Raw genomic sequence first — 19,689 nt, forward strand, 5'->3', positions numbered from 1 at the left:
TAACCCTTCGGAGCTACACTGACCTTCGATGTTCATTTGATCTCATCGTGTTTTGGTGAGTGTGGAAGTGGAATAGGGTGAGGGTGCGGGGGCGCCCCTTTGATGTCGTAATGCAAAATTTCTTTTATCTCTCGTGGAGCGTTCGAGAGCGGGCCGGCTGTCCAAAAACTCAATTAGAGCCACTTTGAATGCGAGCCGACAGCATAAGAGGAGGAGGTGTGAACGGCTCAGGGGAGGAGGGGGGGGTAATGTAACTATTGCGACAAAGAGGACCACAAACTGAGCAAAACAAATAAAAAGAGCACATTTTAAAGATGAAATCTGCTCTCTGTAACTGCAGGGGACGAATCATGAGACAGAAAAATCCACAGCGATTGCGCCAGTTCTGCGTCTGGTAGCAAGATGACCAGAGAACAGCCAAAGTCCCGTTTATGAGTCGCTCTGGCTGTGTGATATCCAGCTGGTCTACAAATAAGCTTTTCATTGAAGTTCATGTTAATGGTTAGTATTGTGTTAAATGGATAATTGAAGGCAGCTTGCTTGACAAATGATGTGTAACCTTGCTGCACAGAGTGAAATTCCTCAGCCCATTTAGCCAGCCGTCATCCGGGGCTTCATCACCGCAAATACCACAAAGTAGCATAAAAGAATTCAGAATCCCAAAAGCTCAAAGCTCTTAGCGTGTTCATTCAGCCAAAACTGTGTGGGTTGTTTTCCGCCCCCGTGAAGTATATTGTACCTTAGAGACAAGGTGGAGGATGGGAAAAAGTAGGTGGTTGTAAGGGATGACAGGAAGAAGAGGTGGAATATGTGTCTTTGCATCTGTGTGCGGAGTATATGCACAAGACTGGCACGACCCCCCCCCCCCACCACCACCACCACCACCACCACCACCACCACCACCATCCCTGCAATCTTTCATGACTGTGAAAAGATGCACTGTAGCTTAGGTGAGGAGGGAGGAAAGGGGAGAGGAGGGGAGGGGGGAGGAAAAGAAGCAGAGGCATGGCTTTTTGCATTAGGCCTTTCATCTCTCTCCTGCCATCGGTCATCAGAAATGGGAGAACGCCGACTCCCAAACACTTCGTTCCAATTCCATTTAGCTCAGGACCGGCTGAGACACGGAAGAATGAGAAAATAAAGAAGGCTATATTACAATGTCCAGAAAGGAGCAAAAGAATTATTCATGCACAAAGGAATTTAACTGCATTGTCCCAGCGCCAGCACCAACAAAAGGATATTCTTGGTTTTCAAATAAAGATGGCTTTCCATCAGGCGAAGGCTATTTCTAACCTTCATCTTGCAACACCACTAATAGTCATGAAATACTTCCTGTGGACGCTGGAGAAAAAAAGCGAAGCGAAAAATCCAGGCGAAAGGTCAACGTTAACGACATCGGGACAATGAAATCTAGCTCCCTTGCCTTCTTTAATCGGAGCACACTGTGCGTCTCACACACACACAAATAAACACACAGACGAACACAAAGTCTTTTCTCACACATCAGTGACACTCGCTGGGTGATTTTTAATATGGCCATAATTCGACATGCATAACGCTGAGAAGTGTTTGTGTTTTCAAGGAATCGCTTCAGAGGGAATCCTACGTTTAGCAGTGTTGTGAAAAGCTGCCTTTAGAAATCATAGGAACAACATCTTTGGGCCGCTTGTTTGCCTTTTCACGAGTTATTTGTCCAGTTTGAACTTTTAATGCTGCACAAACAGCAGGTCATAAACAGCGTGGGGGCAGGCCGAGGCTCCTCGCTGACATGTCGAGAAATGAGGATCTGAGCTGCATCCGTGCAGCACTTTAAAAGAGAAAGTGTTAGAGTTTATAATTGTGCTCTATTCTCCTCTTAGAGGAATGCAGCAGTTAGTCTGAAAACTGAAGAAGAAAAGTCAAGAAGCTGCTTGTCTCTGCAGACAAGCAGCAGCAGTCGCAGAGTCTTATTGGAAAAATTGTCTCCTCAGGACCACAGAGGGTAAAAACGGAAACGAGAGGGGAAAAAGGTTTAGAAGCTGAGCCCTGCAGCTGGTGAAAAATCAAACCAGGCAATGAGCTTGTAGAATACCAGGCTACCTGCTGACTCGTGTTAAATGGAGCAGTCAGCTTTTCTGTTGCAAGCAGAAGCAGCTGGCAACAACACAAGCTACGTTTACTTTAAAGGTAAAACGTGGAAGAATTGGCCACCTGTCGAAGGCCGCTCCAAACAAATGGCAGCAGCTGACTGCTGCTGACTGTACTCTAAGCTGCAGCTATATTTGGCTGCAGCTACTAGCTGCTTTTTGCTAGTTAGCTCAGTTAGCCGTGCAGCTAGAGGCTCCTAGCTGACTTCAGTGTGGGGGGATGTCGGGGCTGTAGCGGGCAGCAGAACCCGGCTCAGCAGCCTCCCAGTGAACACGTCTGGTCGAGTGTTGGAAAAAAGACAAGATGCTTATAGTGAGTTTGATTTTTGCGAGGTTTGAAGTGTGTTTTACGATGAGTTAATTCAGCAATTAAGCTCGTCTTAGTTCAGTAAACGAGAGAAACTTGATTCCAGAAGCTGTACCGTCGTATTTGTATAAGAAAAACAGGTGCAAGTAAATTTCCTTTCTTGACATTTTGTGAGTTCATTCAGTTTATTAGACTAACGAAGCAAACTCGCCGCTCGTAGACATCTCCAAGCTAAAACTACGCTGTGTTGTGGGGGCGGCCGTTCCATCGGACTATGGCCTCTTGAGGTAGAAAGTGGTATTAAGGCTGCAGCTCCGTGGTTAACATGCTAACTTTATATCGATATATCTCTGCAACACAAGACATAAATATCTTTGACATAAAGTCAGAACTGTTACTTCTTCATGTGCTGTTGATATTTTGTTCACATCTTCCTCATTTAAAGATCCATGGAGCATGGAGTTGAGACGAGTTTCAAAACATCAGCAGGGGGCTGGAAGGAAATGTGAGTCATTTGAGGGCATCTTTTGGTGCTTGAATGAAATAACAAAGTGTATCATTCATGCTCATTTTGCAGCTGTCTCATTGTCCAGTTGGACGCCAGCAACATTATCTGTGACGCACAATTTATTGTATGAGCTGAGGTACATGCTAGTGTCTCCCCAATTACCACACTCTGGTTTCAACTGGCCGTTAATGAAAGATTTTTGAATAGCCATCCAGAGTAATTTAAACACACTCGACATCATCAGACACTCTGACCACGTACCTGCACAGCCAGGTCAGATGAACTATCAATACCACCCCTCATGTTCAAAATGTGCTCATTTGTACTAATTTTAAACTAGATGTTATTCAACACTTGTTTATATAAAGGTGGGTGTTTTCATTCATTTTTCATGCAGTTGAACTGTCAACTGCAAACCTGGTTGGGAGCTGTTACTCTATAACATATGGCCTATTTAGGGTTTGACAGGGTAATATATTAAAATAGAAAAAAAAAAAAAGCAGCTACAGCGATGCTCTACCACCCACTGTAGAATAGAAAATCATCCATTCAAAGCCCGAAAATACCTGCAGCACAGACGAACAGGAGGTCGGGGAATAATGAGAGACAATAAAATTATAAAAATGCAAAACACAATCAAAACAACATGCATCAGAGAGCGCGGCGTACCGGCCTGATTAGAAAACACCCGTCCTGTCAACACATAAACGGATCCACAGTTTGCCGTTTGGAGTGAAACAAATACAGAGAGGCTCATGCTCCTGCACTCCTTTGTTCCTTCTCTGCTCTGCTGGATCAAGAGTTAATTCTGCTCAGTGTGACTGTGGGCTGCAAGTGACAGCAGTGAATTAATGATTCATTATGCCCAGTGTAAGCAAATAGTGAGCCGGTGATGGAGGGAAATGGATTTACGCACATGCAACGCCAACCATGACATCTCTTCAGCTTTTAAAACAACACTCAGATACCCATGCAGAAGAATTTAAAAGCAGCACCGGTTTGTAAAACCACAGGATGAAAAAAAAAAAAAAAACCCACACACGCGACGTGCAGAATGTGCTGTTCAGATCCACAGACATTTTTTGAAAACTACTTCTTAAGAAATCTGAAACCTAAAAACTGCAATGTTCATAATCATTTATTATAAATGTGCTATATTGCTTGCTCTGCCCGGGGCTTTCTTCTAAATGAATTTTCCATTTTCCTTTCATTCAGACCAGTCACTTGAGTCTCTACATCCTTGCTTTACCATATGTTCAGAGGTACAAGAAGAACTGGAAAAAAAACAGTCAGGACTCTGTTGAGTGCAGGGTGTTTGATGCTGTAGAGGACATCATAAAAATTTGATAGTCCATGTCAAAAACATTTCTCCAGTTTGGGATTATTAATGCAGAGAAAGCTGCACAATTGCAGAACGTGTAGTACATGCATATTCCATCAAGGGACACATGGCTGGTTTTACTGATGTTGTGCTTTGGGACAGCTTGTGTCGAACACATCAGACTTTTTTTTTTTTGGTTCAGAACTCGTGGCGCAGCTATAATACGAAAGCTCTTTTAAGGTTCACACATGCGAGTCTACAAACCTCTTAATCTCCTGTGTCCACGGATCACCTCAAGGCTGCAAATTCAGCCGAGCATCACAGATTAGAGCCTTGCTTCTCTACTTTCTATTTTGGGGAGAGTGTTGTTCAAGTTCACAAACGTTATTTCCTCCTACCTTGTCCCATTACGCCTTTCTTCTCTTTCTCTGTCACGACCCAAAGGAATAGCAGGTGTGAATTATTAAATTCGATTCATGTTTAAGTCGAGCAAAGGCAACATAAGATGCTGGGAGCTTGTAAATCTCAAAAGTGCCACACCACCAATACTTTTTTGCGCTTCTGTTATTGTACTAAAAAGCTTCATATCAGTGGTGACGGGTAGAAAAAATTAAATAACACATCAGCAGGTGATACAATCTTTCAAACTCCAGAGTCTTGAAGTTTAAAATGGATGGCCTTATTCAGTCAGGTCTTATGAGCAGGCTAAATATGGAGCCAGTGACGTCTAGAGGTCTCCTGGATGTACAGCGAACCATCTGCATATGTCACTGTGACGGATGAGGCCGGACCAAGGATCGAATGGCCTCGCTGTTTAGACAAGCCCCGCGTTAGGTTGGGCCCCGTCCTGTCACTTCCACTGACTGATGGTTCCACTGAACGCGAACACGCCCGAACAACCACGACGACAAGGCTCCGATAATGACGCCGAGGGGGGATTTTGTCTGTTCTGGGGGGGTAAAAGCTAATCAATGTGAAGTGTGCATGCATTTTTGTAGTATATCTATCAAAGAGAAAGAAGCAGAGTAAAAGTAGCAGTAGGAGCGTAAAATGCTGTGAGACTGTACTAGACTACATCTAAAAACTCCACAGCAGCACGACGCAAGTAAATAAATTCAGTGCATAAGAGATGAGGGATTTCTCATTTCATTCCCCTGCAGTCCTCAAAATTATGTTACTATGAAGGAATTGATTTTCTTTCAGACATCCAGACCTCCAAAGACTGCAGAAGTCACCACAGCAGTAAATCATATAAGGGAGTGAGGAGTTTATTAAAAACAGCCCAAAAAATCTTGTAATAGAGACACACTTTCAAAGTTGATTCAATAACAATATGACGGAATTAAAACTTTTCCTCATACTTGCTGGACACTTTACAGCATAATTTTACTACCAAGACTGAAAACTCAAGCAAAACCCTTAGAGTGACAGAGATATAGTGATTATTCTCTTTCAGGCATTAAATTGTTGCTGCTCAAGTGGTGGTGATGCAATTAGAACAAACTTACACACCTAAAGTGAAAATGTTTGCTTTGATTTAATAGTGATGTTTTCGAATTTGCTCTGTAAAATGGAGAAAAGTCAGCGCAGCTCCAATCGAAAGATGTCTGCTGAGGCTGCCGAGACGTCTCGGATGCAGCCATCTGCAACGCCAATTGTCATTTCATTTTTTCATGGCCCTTTGAACAAGAGACAAATGAATTCTTATTCAGGCTCCCAGGCTCTTACACACCCAGAAGAAATGGGATTCAGTGAATGTGTGTCCGTGTATTCGACTACATTTAAAAACTCTGGAAAAAACAATGCATTTTAGGAAGCAGGTACCTGTATTATTATCCAGCACACATGCAGGAAAACCGTTTAGCAGTGGTTCTTGTACCTGTAAGTATTTCCACAGTCCGATCCAGTTTTGCAGGAATGTTGAGGTGATGGTCAGACATGCTGCAAACCGACAAACCAGGATGCTGCAGAGCCTGTTTGACGGCTTTCTACATGAAGCATTAACGGATAATACCGCTTAAATCAGCATATCCTGTCAAAGCTGCAGGGATGCACGTCGTACTGAACTTAAAGAATTACTCAGCAAATGGCTGCACTTTAAACTTTTGTCCAGTTTTTTCAGATTAAATAACCTGATTAGAACACGACTAGATGTCTAAGTTGATCAGACTTTTGCTGTGGATCTGCCTGCCTGAGATCTCCAGTTTATATCATAACTTCTAAATCTTATTTACTTTTATTAGATTTATTGTAAAGCATTCTGTAACTTTTATCTTGAAAGATGCTTTACAAAAACATTTTTTAATATTATTATCATTACCATGTTTCTGACAGATTTCTCATTTCAAACTCTGAGACATATCCAGAGTCTCCAGCTTTCACCAGTATTCTCGCCTTGTTAATGTTACTGTTCGGTGACAAAGCATTTCATGGCGGGGGCCCAGCAGCCTCAACCCCAACCCCACCAAGCCACGAGCAATTAAAAGACATACAGTAGAGTTGGCAAGAATATGGTGAACTTTCTCCACATTAGCAAAAGATAGCGCTTGGAAACGAACCATGGAATTAAGAGGAAACCCAAACGCTGGATTGTGAACAATGTAAATAACCTCTGTCACATCCTGATTATGATATATGGACAGCAAAGTGCTGTACTCAAACTTGCTGCCAAAGCTGAGATACAATAAAAGGGGTCATTACCAAACCAGGGATATGACTCAGACTCTGTTTCACTTGCTCTCCAAAGAACCAACTGTCATTGTTAACTTATTACATCAGCTCAGATCCTGGTATGGAACGAACAAATAATAAACAGAGAGGCAACAAAGAGGTCACAAGGTTATCCCGCTCCCCTGGTGGATCGTAGCCGTAAAGGATTAAGCAGGATGTGATGGATGTAATGATAGGAGCTTAAGGAAAATGAGGCAAATGACTACAAACTCTAACTGCCCCTCCACGTCTCCGCTGAAAAAGAGATTTAACGAGATTAATTTAAAGAGCTTTAGGGAGACTAATCTGGGTGAAAGGAAAAAAAAGCGAGTGGTTAAATAAACATGAACAGCAAAGAGGAGGTAACAAAGACGTGGCACAGTCTGGGAGCAAACTTCAGCGCTTTACTCGGGGTCATCCACAACATGTAGCCTTTTTAACGAAATACCACTGTGGAAGCGAGTGTGTGAGCGGAGAAGAGCTGCAGCAATTTATACCTCCAGCTCAAAGCCTTCTGTAATCACACCCCTACTACTTACAGTATTTATTACATTTGCTTGTTTGCACTGCCATGTTGGAAGTTTTAACTGTTTAAAGCCACTATGTGCAGAATCATTATGTGCAGAGTCATTGTCCCTAAAAGATTAATCCTGCTGACTTTGATGATCCTATGACTTTTCCTCAAACACCACTGTGACGTTTTGTGGTTTTAAGTGAAATGTCTCAACAACGTTTACATGGGCTGCCTTTAAATTTTGGACAAATTTTGGATATGACGTCCATGTCAGGATGATTTGTAATCGACTTTCATGTGGTCGGCCCATTGATTATGATCAAATACCTGCAGAATTAGTGACTTTTAAGTTTAGTTTAGCCCTGAATAGCAAATATTAGCATGCTCACACGCTAAACAAAGATGTCTGAAGATAATAATGCATTGTTGTTATGAGTACGTTAGCATGCTGGCGTTAGCATTTAGCTCCATGTACCACTGTGTGTGTGTGGAGCCTCACAGGGCTGCTAGCATGGCTTGGGCTTGTCATATGTGCATGCTGTAATTGTTAGCATTCCTGCCAGTATTCAGATCAGTTCTTACTTCTTACAAGCAGATGTAGATTACATTTTGGTAAGAATCACTTATATAGTAAAACCTGACACATTCTTAATTCATAATTTGATTAAAAATGTCATTTGGTGTGAATTCAAATGTGCTCTAGATTAAACACTCATATCAACGCACAAAAAAAAACACAAACATGACCGTGGACAGAATTGTAGACACAATTTCATGCCAAAATGGCTCGCAGATCTGCACTGCACCTCCTAATCTATATAAACACAACATCAGCTGTGCTAATTCATCCTCCTCAGTGCAAGCAGGTTTGTTCCCCAAACTAAAACTAGAATGGCATCTGGCTTTGTGCCTCCGCCAGCTTTGCTGCTGCTCGAGAATGAGAGCCCGCAGTGTCCTTTGTCTTCCTTGTTTGCCACTTTCATTTGAAGAGATTTAAACTGACCTCTATGCCAGGAATCCAGACTTTATAAATCAAGATGATCTTACCATTGTATTTTCATGTTTATGCCATATATTTGGCCGACTAAATATTGATAAACAATAAGCTCCCACATCTCCAGTACGTTGGCTGTATATGCAATAAATATGCCCAGCTTGGGTTATGATTACATTTCAAAGAAACACAGAGGGTACCTAAGCCAATAAACAGTTTTCTTTTTTTCTACCCTGCCAAAAACTTTTGTATGGAGACGTGCCAGGCAATTCCATCCATCCTCTCTTGCTTCTGGCCTGCTTTTCCTCCCAAAGACACCACTAAAGTTAATGTACTCCCCTGCACCAAATCTCCCCAGTCCTGTAAGGCCACAAAAACAACTTTTCTTTCTCAAAGCTGTTCAATAAGGCTTGTGCCCCATGTTCTTCATTGCCGGAGGGTTTGCACAACTGATAATGATGAACAAAACAGATGAGCAATCCCAACACCTACTCCACTGATTCAAGTCATTGCGCTTCTCCCACAAAGCTTTCATGTCATGCCAAGTTACACACATCCCTGCGATGAGCTCCAGATTATTATCACTTTGCTAAATGGAAGTAATCCCTGGGGAGGTGTTAAACATTTTCACTGCTTCATCCACAGAACATGGAGAAGTGGAAATACCAGCAGGGGAAAGCTGGCATTCTCTGATCGTGGCAGGGAGTGTTGACTCTAGACTACATCAAAATTGTTGTTTTGCATTACCTCCATTGTTTGCTGCATGTGTGATGGAAAATTACTATTGCACTCAATGTACTGTTTTGCTTAGACAGTTAATCATAATGTGCCTCTCTGTGTTTCCTGTATATCATGCACTTTCATCGAGCGCAGCATACTTTTACCATGCACCTCTGACGCTACAAACAACTCCTCATATAACTCTGCAGACACATAGTTTCTATCATAGTCGCACACATACAACTGGACCCCCAAACACCGTAGTTGCAATTAACTGGCCGATTGGATGTATGTATGGCATGTGGAAAAGAAAGGAAGAACAAACACAATACACTAATCAATTGCATCTTCTTATTTCTGAGTCCTGGGAGAGTGCATCCTGACCTGGGCTCTGCCCCACCGCCGCCCGACAGCCCAGAGGCAAACTTGCCACAAGCTGAACACTTTTGCAGAGACTACAGAGGAACCATGAGAGAAGTGCTGCAAAAGATATTTGAACGGATGAGACTGTTGGTGCATTTCCAGCCTGACTCACTGCAGCCTTCGAGTGCCACAGCGGTACGGAACGCCCAAACCAAATGGGAACCGCTCCACTCTCAGCCTCAGCCACGCTCAGAGTCAAATCTGAAAAGTCTCTTACCAAGTAAAGTGCATCCGTACTAGTTGAGACCTGCCGCCGCCCCTGCTTTACCTGGAAATCCTGCAGCCTCGCTGAGATTCTGAGACATGCTGAACATGTAGAAGACATCCAGAAACGTTAGAATGAGCAGAAAAGAAAGAAAAGACATGAGAAGTTGGAAGGTGCTCAGCTGACCACGTATCATGACATAGCGAGCAGCGGCAGAGGTCACGGCAGAGGCAAAGGAAGAGGATATGTCCACATGGATATGGTGTGACCATTGGGACCCGGAGACATCCAGGTGGTAAAAAAGGACAATGGGTGGATGAGTGCCCCCACCCCAAGGCCAAAGGCGGGGCTGAGAAGGGCTCTGGGAGAAGAGCAGAGCAACAAGTTTGGACTTTGCAGGACAGCTGAGGATCCGTGAGAAACCGTGTGCAGAGCATATGGTCATGACAACCAAGAATATGCCATCTGAATTAACACAGGTGCCAAATTGCCTCTGGGCAAAACATAAGACGCGACACCTCTGATAATTAAAATCAGAATACAGGCTGTGTTTGAGACAAAATCCTCTAAAACAGGAAGCCATCGATGGCATCACCCCGGTGTTCAACTCATTACTTAAAGTGGGCAAATTGTTCCGTGTAATGACTCAGCAGTGCGCAGGCCAATATTTCCTGTATAGAAAATCAGAGATGAGGGCCAACCAACAGAAGCCGCTGCTTTCAATAAAATAACTATTTACTGGGATAATCATCGAATATCTCACAGAAAAAAAAATCCAAATATTGTATGGCAGAACTGTTAATCATGTCACAGCCCCTCAGATTTATCTGGTGAGGTGTATTTTTTCAGTGTAACAATACTGTGATGAATACGATATAGTTTGTTAATATACAGGCCTGCAAAGCTAAATGTAGAGGGTTAAGCTGTTTGATGGACTTAGAGGGTTTCACTTTCTCTACCTTGTATCCAGGCTGTTGTCTGCTTGTTACTATTATGCAACACTTCAAATCCCCACAGGAACGTTGTACATCTGCGTCCCTCTTGCTTAATTCTGTCTCAGCTTTCAACCTGTCCAATAGGAGTTCCCCACTGTGCAGTAAAACAGTGACAATGAAGTATTGAACCAAACCCTCCTTCAGACACACTGACAACACAGCAAATTGGAGTCAAATTATTTTCATATCCTTTTTGTTGCTTTAGACCCGTGTAAATGTCAGCTGAGGATTTGATTCGCTGGCCTGGGGGATGTGGGTCTTGTTGCCTTGGATTAATTTTCCTCTACAGAGTTTAGCCAGAGGGCTCGCTCTACATCTTGCCCTAGCCTGGTACAAGTTCTACAACTCCCCGTCTCTTTCTGAACTGTCAATCAAACTGAGTGGGGAGGAAAACTCAAAGACAGGTGCTGGATTGAACTCCCTTAAAGAATGGGGCAAATTGTCACTCTTACACCTGCTTCAGGGTAAAACGAGGAAATGGAAACTTCAAGCAGAGTTGTTCCCTTTCACTTTACTTTGAGCATGTCTTTCTAACTTTGGCATTTGTTGGGAACTCGGGCTGGTGATAAAACTGAAACAGGCAAAAAGCTCCACAAGAGACAACCTTCAAGCATCATTTAGACTGCAAGCAGAACAAAAACACAATGGTAGCACAGATTAATCCAGTGAATTCTTACAATGAAAACCCGCTGTGTAAACAATTAACCAGCTCTGTAACTGGAACATTACAGTAAAGATCAATATTTGATCCCCAAAGCAAGACTGCAGCATCTGCTCAACATCATACTCATACAAATGAGGGGAAAGGACGGACAGATGTTTTCAAAATGGCTTCATAATATGTTCAAAATGTGGTTTGAGTGAAATGTTGAGTGGGCCTCCACCTCAAGAGATATGTACATGGTGCAAACACACGCTGCTTTTTAGCAGCTCTGCCCAAATCTTCTCTAAAACACAGTTGGCAGCGACTCAGCATATATCGTAGCTCTAACAGGCTGGCACAGCAGTCAATCACTTCAAATCCCTTCGGAAAAGCGCTCGCTCACCTTTTTAAAACCGCGCCCCATGAGCTCGGCAAGAGCGTCCTTTATCTGCATCCAGAGCTATGATCCTCTGCGCAGACATAACGGCATCATAATGGCCGGCACATTCAGTCTCTGTTGTGCCATATGCTGCTTCACGAGTAGTTCTTTATTAGTTCTGATGTGGAAAAAGATCACTCGCGCTGTTGTAATTGTGTGACAGGTGTTAAATAAAAGAGTGACAGAGAAAGGCGTATACTTCACGCTGAATTACAGTGGCCCATCAACATGCAGTGCAGACATGCGGCTGAACATAGCTGAAACTGAGGGATGATCCATGTCCTTAATATGTCCAAGGGCCAATTTTATGGGGTGAGTTACACACTGGATACTTTTCCATCACTTGTCTAGACTCAAGAGCTTTGGGCTGATCTGACATGGTTCACCTCCTCATGACATGGTTTTTGGTTTTCTCCGTAGGAAAACAACAAACAGAAATCATGTGAAATGAAGGAGGCAGAAAGCACCGAAGGTAAATCACTGATGTTAGAAAGTTCTTCACCTCACTCCAAGCATGATTTGGAGATGGAACAATACAAAGCCAAAAAAAAAAACGTCATTTATTAAAGGTGCGTGTTAGAGCTGACTGCTTGACACACGATTTGACTCGCTTGATATGTGCTTGATGAGCTGTAATACAAAAGCGAGACGGAGTCAGGCCCAAACAAACAACTGGAGAAAACGAAAGCAAAAAAAGGCACAGCAGGTGTATCTTTCAGTCGTAATGTGCCGAACGTGTAACGGCAGAATCCCAAGAAGAACTTACTTGCTGATAAAGTCTGATAAATTAATTTTGACAGGAAGCTAATCACACAGCGGCATCTCGTCTAACTTTACACTGGAGTGATTAGACTTCAAACACTTTCATTTAGTTTTAAATCAGGTGGTTCTTGATGTGACATTAGCAAAATATGATTCATCAGCCGCCATCTCACACTGATAATGAAAAGATATCCTCACTAATCAGAAATACATGTGCGCGAGCACGTTAAGTGACGTGTAATCACGCTGCACGCTCACTGGAACTCACAGGAGCGCTGAACTAACAACAGATGTGTGTTTGTCTGCACCAACATCTGTCACAAGAATGCATCATCATCAACCATTAGTTATCTTAAATAAATAAATCCTGATTTTATCGCCTAGCAGGTGTGGCGGGGATCTATCCACTCCTCTCTGTGTGTAATAGCATCTGTTTTAACCCCACCATGCTATTATTCAATGCACTGAACATGTCACAGCATGGGGTAAACTCTGGATTCCCTCAGTCTGAAAAATTCAATAAAATGTCCCGCTGACAGACATCTTCGCTTCGCAATCACAACCCATAATGGCAAATTGCGTGGCCTACAGTGCTGCCTTGATGTTGAGAAAAAGCTTCCTTGTGCGTGTCAGACAATACATTTGATGAGTGAAAACATTGCAGCTGATTGTGAGAATTCATCCCATTGTACCTAAATGTCTCTGCTCGAGACAACATATCTTTTTGTCGAAATGAAAAAGGACAATGAGGACTGCATTGTTCTGGGAGCGCGGAGAGGAGACGTGCTCCCTGCGGAAAGCAGCAATATGGAAAACGAGGATCAATAACATTCAAAGAAAAGTTAAGGAAAAAAAGTGCATTGCTCTGCATCATTGTGTTTTAAATGGATTTTTACACACTTAAAAGTGTGTAGATTTAATGTCATCTAGCGGTCAAAATAACATCCCTCCTCACGGTGGCATTCATTTCAACGTAAAAACACAGAAGGTCCTCTCCGGAGCCGGCGTTTGGCTTGTCCAAAATATGGCGGTGCAACATGGCGGGCTCGGCTCTTATGACACAACCCTGATTCCAAATACGTTGGGACGCTGTGTTAAACATAAATAACACAGAATGTGCTCATCCTTTCTGACATCCTGAAAACAGGACAAAGACAATATATTTAACGTTTTATCAGCTTCATTGATTTTTATAAATATCTGCTTATTCTGAATTTGATGCCAGAAACACGTTTCAAACAAGTTGGGACAGGAGCAACAAAAGACTGGGAAAGATGTGGAACGCTCCAAAAACACCTGTTTGGATCATTCCACAGGTAAACAGGTTGCTTGGTAACAGGTGATAGTGTCATGACTGGGTATGAAAGGGGAATCCTAGAAAGGCTCAGTCGCTCACAAGCGAGGATGGAGCGAGGTTCACCACTTTGTGAACACATGATTGTATAAAGGATGTTACTACATGGCTCAGGAACACTTTGTAAAACCGCTGTCTGTAAACACAGATTATTTAAAACATGACTTGTCTTTGAATTTGGTTTTGTCGCTCTTTCGCCTTCTGGCTGAAGTATCTTACATTTGTTCCTTTCTTTCTCCTTGCCTCATTTAAGTTTCCTTTCATCCACAGTAGCAGTTCACTCATACTTACAGGTGTCACTGCTCTCGAAACATGATCTTGTGCTCGCTATTTTCAGGATTATTAGCTGTGGAGCATCACGCAAGTGAAGCCAATACAAATGTGTCAACAGAGGGTAATTGCCATTAGTAACACTTTAAACTTGCAATGAACAGACCCTGTGAAAAATGAATGCGGTGGGCCAGACACGGAGTTCATTAAGAGGAAATTCATCTCACGTTATGTAAAAATGTTTAGGAAGAGCACATTCATTTCAGAAATATGTTAGTTTTACATAAACTTCAATGTTCCAGAGCCACTTTTTCATAGATCAGAGTGCCTGAGTGAGTAAATTAACTGCGCTGTATGTTAGAGTTCAATTTACAAAGCAATCTTTTTTTGCAATCAATACTGTGTGAAACCACATTAACTCAGAATATTAAACAAGCCGTCAATGACAGCAACATTAATCGGAACAAAGGAACATATGGGTGAATATTGAGAGTCTGAGGCTGTTCCAGGCTCAGCCAGACATCCATCATCATCATAATTTCTCCCTTTCTGTGTTACACTAGTTACTTCTGTCCAATACTTGAGCTGTTTTTTTTTGTATTTACAATATACATATTTCACTAGAGCTCTATCATTCTCTGTTGTCTTGTTCTCTTTTTCTCACTCTACCTTGAATCGATCCCTCTGGACCTCCCTGGAAATGATGTGGAGCAAGTTGTTATTGATTTACTTGCTACGAACAAAGAGCAGGCATAAAAGAGCAGTCATATATAAGACATGAAACTGAATTCCCTCAAGCGAGCTTTACTTTGTCAAGAGGGCCGAGGTAAGACTAAGAGAGTTAGACCGCTTGAGAGCGAGAGGCGGCAACACATGACAGAGGGGAGTGGGCGAAAGAGGAAGAACGACGCAGAATTTGGAAAGAAAAGGGACGTTAAAAGAGGTAAAAATAAGTCAGAGCAAAGATTGCAAGTACAGTGGAGGGCTGACTGGACCTTCCCAAACTGTATAGAAATACTGGTATGCATGGCAGCACTGCGGGCTGTTTCTTCGTGCAACACTTACAGTCACGGCTGACAGATTTAAATGTGCACCCCAAGCAGAGTTTACATATCCCTTAAAGACCGACAGGAACCTCTGTCCATAACATCACCGACCTCAACTCTGCCTCTATAAATCACCCGTCCCTTCCTGCCCAACACATGACCTCTGAATTATAACTCACTTACCTTATCTTGATTTGCGTGTGTGTGGACTGCTGTGTGCTGAACATGCACAATATCCTAAGGTAAACACGGAGCCGCGCTGTTCGCAGGCCTGAAGTGAGCGCCTTATTGCCGCCAATAAGGGGCAGCTCCAGCTAGGCTTATGACAACTAGTAAAGGTCAGGGAGTGATGAGTGTTGGTTTAACACACCTTGTGTCGGCTATAAAAGACTCAATTGCATCCGCAGGGCACCATTATTGCAAGTAATATAACGGTGGCACAACAAAAAACCTGCAAAGTCAATAACATGCTATTTGCATGAGGCGCCAATATAATCATGATCAAACCCTTTCTCAGGTATTGTATCTAAATGACAGCCCATATTAAATATCTGCTTCAAACATCCGAATGTCAAGCCTCGAGTCCGACAGCGTCTTCCCAGCACTGTGTGTCTGACGCTAAGCAGGTGCTGGGACATGGGACAATGACAGTAGCCCAGAGAGTGGAGACAAAGAGGCCAAGCACTCAGCCCACGAGGCTTTACTGTAATCGCACCCTCGAGCAGCATATCGCCTTACCGGGGAAATAAGAGAGGACGGGAAAAGGAGCGCAGGACGGCATAAACACCGCTGTTTATGGACAAGTGAAATGAGCAGACACCTACTGACAGCATTCCACCTGATGCTGAAATCACCTCTCCCAAAACTCGTCGAATGAGACATTTAAAGGCCAGCCACAGCGAATCTGTGCTGTTGTTTTAATGATGGAACTGAGGAGGGAAAGTTTCTGCCCATGCACTGTCTAAAGATAGACGCTCTGCTTTGCTCTGTTGTGGTCTGCGTGGCTGTGAAAGTGGATTAAACAGGCTTCAACATCAAGACGAGCTCTAATGAAACCCAATGGGGGAGTTAGCCCGTCTGTTTGGCCAGCTGACTCCTGTAAAATACCCATCACTGTCTCCTGTTGCCTGCTCTAAAAGTAGCCTGGTGGTGCCAGTCAGCGCGCGCTGCAGCCTGAGGGTTATACTGTTTGATGCTTTTGTGCGGATCAAACAGCAGCCGAAACTCTCTATTTCAATGAATCATGGATGCTTATTCCATATACTTGCCATTTTAGTTGTTTGTTAAATGAATGAACACACCAGTATCTGCGTCAGTGTCTTTGCCTAAGACGTGATATTTACCACATTCATATTCTTTAGAGGAATAGTTCAACATTTTGGGCTTTTTGCCGAAAAAAATTGTGTAGATGAGAACATCACGCCTCACTGGCAAATATGAAGCCAATGCCAACTCGCTACAGGTGAACAGCTAGACTGGCTCTGTCCCAAGGGGGAAAAATCCACCTAAAAGCACCTCTAAAGCACACTAATCAATTTGTATCTCATTTGTTTTTCCTTTGCAAACACCTCAGTTGGATTGTTGTGGATTTCTGTGGGGATTTACACGGACTCATTGCAGGAATCAGTGAGGTGGAGCATTTCGTGGAGTCTTGTTTTCAATGCAAGATGTACATTTTTTTCTTCCATTTTCGGATGGATTAAAGCAACATATTACAATGTTTAGAGGACCTTCGGACAGAGCAAGGCTAGCTAAGCTTGATGCTAAGCTAATCAGCTGCCGGCTTCATGTTTACCGTACAGACATGGGAGCGTTGTTGACCTTTTCATGTAACTCTCAGAAGTTCCAGTACAGCAGAATAATAACCCCACCTTTCATCCCGCAGCAGTGAGCCTGACCTTACACTCCTCAGCAGTGTATTTTTTTCAGCAGCATCGGTACATATTCACTATCTCAGGACTAATAAGCCAAAAGCGCCGGCATCTGTGCTGATGCCAGCGCCCACGCAGAACTACAGGTAGTGCACAAGGCAAAAAGCAAAAAGACATTCGGAGCCATCTACACCTCTGTCACCACGGCCGGTGCTATCAGTGTCCTGTCCTCCACCCACAGCCCATTTGGGAAAGTCATAACAATGATCAATATGGCAGTGGCCAATGCACAACAATGCCATCTATCAAGACAGGAGAGCCCGAAAAAATATTACTCAACCAATATTGACCGTGGCTCAAACAATACATCAAGCCTTGAAAGCTCTATTGCTGTTCACCTTTGTCTCTCATCATCTCCTTCATGTCTCTTTTTTCTGAATGTCCTCCGCTGCGTCTCTCCACACAGCAGGCAATGGAAAGTCATAATCATCTAAACACATTCCTGCTCCACCTTTAACGGACTAGTAACAGACCGTGCATTCACCACGCCACAGAACTCGACTGCAGTGTTCCCTAACAATGGCTCTGTTGATATATTGATATGAAAACATGCTGGTTGTGTTGATATATGCAACATATTAAAATGTTAAACTATCGAGGTTTGCAGCCGTGGTGGAATAGTTTGTGATGCGTATACGGCTACTGTATTGTCAAACTCACACTCTGGCGTCTGTGATGAATAACTGCAGCCAAAAGGAAAATATTTGCACCATGGCACAGATGCCATTCCCTCTGCTCTTACTCATTATCCAGCACAATGTCAAAGTACCCCCAGGTCACTGAGAGGGAACATTCCTTCACATTGCCATCTATGGACATCATAAATAAACAGTCACCCCAATTCATGAAAGCCTTCCACTTGCCATGTAAGGACACAATTAATTTCCTCTTCTGTCCACAGCACTGCAGCAACAAATATGTCATATCTGATCACCAAAATTAAAACAGACGTGCCACAAAAGAGAGAATACGCATTAAAGACTACCCATTTTGGAGACGACGCTTTTCTGCTTTCTGATTAACTTTCACTTTGGCAAAATCAGGATATGAAAACAAATATTTTCTCGTTTTTTTAATGAACTTTACGAGAGCGAACTGGCTTGAGGAGCCCCGTCGCCTTTTGGGAAGAGAGGCATCTGTAGAGTGCAGAGCGCAGAGGGTTGGGCAGAGATGCTGCGCCGGGCAGCGGGGGACAGCAGCAGCAGCAGCAGCAGCAGCAGCACTTGTTCGCCAAACTTGCATTGCAACAAAAGCACATTTACCACGAGCTTGCAATACATCCTGAATGTAGTAAATCCGCGTTGGAGACAAGCACAAGTCAGCAATAACATTCTGTTGTCTGTGTCTGCAACTTCTAAGTGCAGCGTTGCGCGGCGAAAATGTGGCAAGAAGCTGGGAATCGCTTCTGAGAGCAGGTCAAACACTTTGCTGTGACGAAATATTACCAAAACTTTACGGGTTTTTTTGTCCCATTTTCACCTACCTCATTGCATGTAACAGTGCGCGGGTCAGAAGCAGTACAAGTGGATGTGAAAATGGCAATCCAGTCAAACTTGACACGGGTCCATGTTTGGCACGGCAGCAGAGCGGCAGTCCGGTCTAAGTCACATCTGAAGCGCTAACGGTGCACAGCCCGAGAGGCTCGCCACCTTCCAGCGTCACCGTGCCGTAGATTGGACGGCGATGCGAGGAGAGCCGCGGGATCTCCAAGGGCGCAAGTGCGTCGGGATTGGTCAGAGCAGCCGTGACGCACCGGCAGGTGGCACACCCGGCGAATAAAGAAAAAAAAAAGTCCAGATTCATTCATTGATAATAGCTCTGGGAAACTATAGGAGCTCAACACCCACACTGGCAGATAAAAGCGACACAAAAACCCGCTGTGGGAGTCGTAAGATCAGAAATGTCAGGATCCACTTTAATTCATCTTTGTCTCTCCACATGCTGAGTCTGTGCCGTTTTTCCCGTTTTAATAATGGGACAGTGACACCAACCAAAAGCTTCAAGCTGTTTGATTTGGCACAAAACACTGAGCTGCATTTGGCACCAGGAATGTTCTGTTTTCTAACTGCAGTCTGTTTCCAGACAGGACTGCTGCAATTCTCAAAGAGTGCTTCTGTTTTGCTGCAAGGAAATAAATAATTTCACACAACAACAACAACGAAGACATTATATGCGTTTTGTAAAAAGGATTTTTAGCAGCTCTTACCTACTGATGGGGCTGAGGGGCTCTCAAAAAATGCCAACAAAGAAGGAGGAGGAGAAAGAGAGCGAGAACAAGAAAAGCAGCAGCAGCAGCATGCAAGCAAAGCTGTGGTCTGACTCTGGGGACCACTGCAGACACCTGCACATAAATAAAAATAAGAGAAAACTTATGATGGTGTTTAATCAGAGCTATGGGGGGAAAAAATCATTTCACTTGTTT

General features: G+C 43.4%; 1 protein-coding gene across 2 annotated transcripts in view; it reads right to left on the bottom strand.

Annotated features, from left to right (window-relative positions):
* chrm3a (cholinergic receptor, muscarinic 3a) overlaps positions 1-18,856 on the bottom strand; it is a 77,554-nt gene extending 58,698 nt beyond the window's left edge. For both annotated transcript variants that reach the window (XM_041947417.1, XM_041947416.1), the window contains exon 1: positions 18,751-18,856. The gene's annotated coding sequence lies outside the window, so the exon portion shown is untranslated. The remainder of the gene's footprint in view (positions 1-18,750) is intronic.
* Positions 18,857-19,689: the final 833 nt, after the last annotated feature.

Source organism: Chelmon rostratus, chromosome 11 (genome assembly GCF_017976325.1).
Source record: "Chelmon rostratus isolate fCheRos1 chromosome 11, fCheRos1.pri, whole genome shotgun sequence".
Classification (NCBI taxonomy): Eukaryota; Metazoa; Chordata; class Actinopteri; order Chaetodontiformes; family Chaetodontidae; genus Chelmon; species Chelmon rostratus.